The sequence below is a fragment of the Myotis myotis genome, unplaced genomic scaffold, assembly GCF_014108235.1.
Source record: "Myotis myotis isolate mMyoMyo1 unplaced genomic scaffold, mMyoMyo1.p scaffold_m19_p_7, whole genome shotgun sequence".
Taxonomy (NCBI): Eukaryota; Metazoa; Chordata; class Mammalia; order Chiroptera; family Vespertilionidae; genus Myotis; species Myotis myotis.
In genome coordinates, this window is record NW_023416379.1 from 20,522,225 (window position 1) to 20,527,743 (window position 5,519).

General features: G+C 43.3%; 1 long non-coding RNA gene across 1 annotated transcript; it reads right to left on the reverse strand.

The window, feature by feature from the left end:
• Nucleotides 1-1,789: 1,789 nt before the first annotated feature.
• On the reverse strand, nt 1,790-5,108 carry LOC118660693. The gene is made up of 2 exons (XR_004969013.1): nt 2,947-5,108; nt 1,790-2,848 (listed from the first exon to the last, which is right to left on the reverse strand). It is a non-coding gene; the product is annotated as an uncharacterized LOC118660693 (long non-coding RNA).
• Between the last annotated feature and the right edge of the window lie 411 nt (nt 5,109-5,519).

The window sequence follows — 5,519 nt, forward strand, 5'->3', positions numbered from 1 at the left end:
CCTCACCGATCCATGTGCGTCCCTCCCGAAGCTGCGCGCTCGGTCGAAGAGGACGACCTTCCCCCCCGAGGAGAGGACCGGTCTTCGGTCAAGGGTATACGAGTAGCTGCGCTCCCCTGCTAGAACCTCCAAACAAGCTCTCAAGGTCCATAAAATATACTTAGCATGTAATAATTTTTTTTTTTTACAATGGTAATCTGTCTGTAACCAGAATCATTCTTTAGAAATAAGCGTTTACATGTTGTTGGAAGTGGTTGAGGAGGTAAGGAGTGCTCCTGCAATAGGACTGGCTCGGAAGACATGGACTTCCGTAACTGTTGGGGCCACCTGTGTAGAAATGCTAGACAATAACCACTGGTGAGGAAGTAGTAAATGACAATGGCACTCAGCTGTTTCCAAAGTATTAACTGATATGTTTCCTTTCAGTCAATGGAGAACTGTCCCAGACTCCTGATCACCGCCACCACCACAGGGCTGCTTCTTCCCTGCGCCACAGAATGCAACACAGGTGACCTCTGGGGACTCACCGATGGCTAAAGTGCACTGAACTTCTGCTCAGAGAGTAACGGCCAATGGCTTAGCGAGCAAAGGCTAATAAACTAGAACCACTGCAAACATGGAAAGACTATTAAGATGCTCGTTCCGAACCATACTGACAAGTGGCAGCTATTATTCAAGACTTCTTTGAGCCTCAGCTTACATAGCAGTTCTTCAGAGAGGACCAAGAATAGAAGCTTTTCTTGGAGGTGCTCTATGGACTGGACACCTTGCAACTTTCTACCTTTTAAAGGACTATGTCTACTCTGAAGGGCATATTTTAAAAATAAAATCCATATGACATAACCCTGTGGAAGTCCACATTATTGTAGAGGTAAAGAAACTCTGGTAGAGATCAGACAGACAGCAAAACACGAATGCCTTGGAGGCTCCCAGGATTCCCTGTGAGGGTTCCCACCTCCTCCTCTTGCACGTCGACAGCCTTTGACACCTTTTCAAGCATCGTTCTGGCCCTGAGTTTGCCTTTCTCCTTTTCCCAGTTGCTTTCACAATCACATTATCAAATCACAAAACAAGTGCAGCCTTTCAATATTGCACCCACGAATGCAGCTTTCAGCATGACGGGACTTGGAAATACTGGCAATTTGATGTTGGGAAAAGGAGAGCAGAGTGTTCTTGTAACTCATGAGGAGAATAATTCAAGTCTTTGCCTTTGAAACCAAAACATCAGGGAGCTATTTCTAAATGAGAGAGGTCCACATTTCCCCAACAGAATTCTCTTTCAGAGACATTGCTGAGAGAGGTAACAGTTGAAGCTATAGAACAGAGAACACAGAAAGATGGACATAATAACATAATAAAAGCCAAAGGGAAGAAAATGATTGAGGCATGGCGGGGGTGAGGGGGATGGGGGTGGGTGGGGGTCGGGGGGCTCAAAGAGACAACACAGATAACCTAAACAGTTAATTCAAAGTGGTGGTTAAAATAGTGATTACTATTGTGCTTTCCAGTTTTCTAGTTAACATTAACAAAGGATGCTTAACATGTTCTAAGTGTAAGTCTGGTTATATTCCAATATTTATATATGAATCTAACAAGCTATTAGAGTGATTAACTTTATAAAGCACATGAACTTGGTCATCTGTGAGAAATGCACCAATTTCCCATAGTGACATACAATCACACAAAGTATTTTCTGCTTCTTCCCCCTCCCCTCAAGTTCTTCATATGCATCCGGTGAGCTATTGGACTCCATTTGCACTTCTTGAAAAACATGAAATTCACCCTTTGATGGAAGACACTCATTTCCATGTTTTATTGCATCTGATTACAATGAAAATGTCTGCTGGGGCTTTCAGACTGGGGTAATATTAGAATAACAGTATCCGTGCCATATGGAAGGAATAACAATATTCTTTCAGTTCTGCGGGGATCTCTTTTTAGCCCCTGGTGGAAGTCAGCTTATGTAAAAATGCTTTTGGAACAGAAGGCGTGGAAGGACGCACTGTATTCCCAGCTGCCAGCCAAATCCGCAGTTCGGCCCCCAGCGTTTGTTCACCTTCTGGAAGCGAGTACTCTGGAAGCCAGACTCTTGGCTTTGGTGGATGCCACTCCAGCACCTCTGCCTTGCCAGCCACGGTGGTAACAGATGAGCTCTAAACATACATGCTTTCAATGATAAATATAACCAAGTAGTTTAAAGCAAGACCTATTTCTTTTGTTGCTGTTGAGTAAGACGAGAGGAAGGACTTTGCAGTAAAATCACGAGTAGATCTGTGAAGGTTTCTGTGTGTGGAGAAGGACAGACACATGTTAGTTTTCCCAAGTCCAGGGTTTCACTACAATCTGCTTGTAGACACTGCTACTCAATTTGACAAAACCTCTACAGAGCACAGCCAACCAGCTGCATGGCCACGCCTTTGCTCTTCACATGCTCACAGGCGGTGATCTCACTCCAGCTCACAGGGCTTTGGCCCTTCATCGCGGCTGCCCTAGACCAGGCCAGCAGTCTTCCCACATTGTCCTACCTCTTCTGTTCCCTCCTGTGCTCCACAGCCTTTCAGCAGGGGCCATACATGCTCTCACCTCAACAGTTCCTAACCTCACTTCAAATGTTCTCATATCTGAAAGAATTCCCAATTGTTTCCCCTACAGGAGACCTTCAATAAGACACTGTAATGGATCTTTTAGGTTTTGTTATGTTGCCATTTATTTAATGAAAATTTACCAAAGGAAAAAAAATTTCCCCACAGGGCTAACCTAAAGCAGCTAATATTACCTTTCCATCTCTCCTGCTGGAAACTTGGCCCTGGGATACTGCAAGCCCACACCTGTCCTGCACATCCTGAAACTGTGCATGTAGACAAAACAGAACATTAGATAAGGGCACACATTATGTGCCCTGAAATATTGCTTGCAACCCTTTTTTTAAAAAAATTAAAAACTTACTTATAATTAAACGGATAAGGTAACAGCCTCCAGTAGTTTCTAGATACCATTTAGTAGCAACTGGAAAAGCAGAAACAGATAAACACTTCCATATACCAAGAACCACTGTTTCTTGACATTTTGAGTACTTTGGCAAAACTGTGTCTCGGAAATCACAATTCATACCTGTTAAACACTTTTGAGAAATCAATTTTCTGATTTGTTTATAAAAAGTTAGTATTTTCAAAGCAAAATGCGTTTGAGATTCTTGCTTTCTGACTAATTAGTATGTAACCAGGAGAGGCCTCTGAGTTTGTCAGAATTTGCACAATGAAGTTCACTCTGCCAAATGAGTGACAACGGAGACATGTGTTTAAAAAAAAATTACCTCCAGGTTGGGAATTTCAAAATATTCTTTCCATTTGATTTCTCAAGTCCACATTCTGAACCCAGATTAAGAGCAGAGGTTCCTAACCTTCAATTTAGATTAATAAAGACTTATGAGAATTTGACAAAAGCCAGGAATCATCTTTTATCTCTAAGAAAAATGCACATAACCATTGCTTTGCATATACTGGGGAAAAGCTTAGCTCCTTGAAATCTGCGGTTAGGAAGTCTACAACCAGAATCTTAAAGGATTTGTGCCTCTTATACCAGCCAGCTCAGCTGCCTCCATAGCAGAGGAGGAACATAAAGGGTTCCTGGCAACACGGGGCTCAGCGAAGGCAGGTCCCTTACCTCCAAAGCCAAACCTTCCCATCAGGCTTCCCAAGTCACCTCGTGACAGGAGAGAGTTCTACGATGGACAGCCCTCCCAGAACACAGCTCAGACTGGTGGTGATCTTAAACTCGCCCGTGGTGGGTTCAGTTGGACATAGTCTTGTTAGTATTCATGACAATTACCATTTTGTTGAGGGCATTACTGTGCCGGGAGCTCTGTGAGGCATTTCATACATTTTTATTTCATCTGACCACCAGAATACCCCCATATTGGGTTATATTATTACCCTCACCTTATCAATGTTTAAGTGCCTTCGTTAAAGTCACATGGCTCAATTACTCAGAGTAGGGGATTCAAACGTCTATCTGTAGAATTCTGAGGCCAGTGTGTCTGAAGCAAATGTTTTATATAACTTGAAGCTACTACGAATCTAATTTGACATCATAAATATACATAGGTCACTATTTTTAACCCTGTGGCCAAGGGTCAGGATTTGCCAGCTGGTCATGTTCTCTTCTGGGGCCAACTCTCCAGCATGGTCTAATCCCAGCAAATACCTGAACAGTGTTGACTTCTGAAAAAACTCTTAGTGCCTCAGCAGTGACATTCACATGTCCTAATCGCTAACGCAAGTGGGTAAGCCTGGGTGGAAACTGAGCCAAGCACCATACGATGAACAGTGTTTGCTCTGCAATGCATGGAGAAAGGACTTGTTTAAAATTATGGGGCTTGGTGACATTTTTAGCCTTTATGATGGGATATTTTGACAAAATAATACAATGAATCCCAGCTTTAGGAATTACCAACTCATGGCCAATGTTGTTTCATTTAAACGACGACTCACTCCTTCCTCCCTATCTTCATATTATTCTTATTCCTATAGTAGCCTGACATCATATAATTTTATCCATAAATAAGGACATACTTAATGAAGTTCACACTAGGCAGTAGTTACGGCTAGTTTGTTTCATTGCCAGAGTCTTGGTGGTAATTATTGCATGGACTGTGGTCGATGCCATGAGTAAGTAATGCTACAGGATGTCATAAAGAAAAAACTACTCAAGATAGTGAAATACCAGCAATCTACCAGCTCTACACATTTTTTAAAAACCTTATTTTTCATCCTGCTGTGACTGTGGAAAGTGCATTTCTTTGTTTCCTGTGTTCTACACAGCATGGCTGGAAGAGTTACGTAAAATAATACTTGTCAAAACCTCGTGCAACTAAAAGGAATTATTGCTTATCACCCCACAAGTTATGTTGCTTTTGACTTGATATACAATTAGTACCTGGATGTCTCCCCTTAGTGAACCTTGCAGACCTCCTTTCTTATTCTATCCTTTGGGCTTTTGAAAGCTCAGTTTATAGAGATTATACAGCCGTGGGCAAACTACGGCCCACAGGCCGGATATGGCCCGTTCGGCTGTTCTATCCGGCCCGCAGAGCAGAAAGAGCGGAGGGTTCTCTTGCTCTCCCCTCCGCTCCTTCACCAGCAACAGTGTTAACATGTATTAGTTCACACAAACACTCCATCCATGCTTTTGTTCCGGCCCTCCGGTCCAGTTTAAGAACCCATTGTGGCCCTCGAGTCAAAAAGTTTGCCCACCCCTGGATTATAACATCCTGAGAAATAGTTGGTAATAAATACAAAATATTTATAAAAACAAGAGCCTTGCTGCTGTAGTCACAGGTGACGTTACCAGCATTGTTCCCCCACAGGTGTTGCGACCTCTCTGGGGCCCCACGCCCTGAGCCAGCCTGAGCCCTGACTGACCTCGGCATCTCCTGTCCCACTGGAGCTGCCGCAGACACGCCTCCTGTCGCTGCACCTGTCTTCAACAGTATGGAAAGACACTGTTCAAAATCCCTGGCA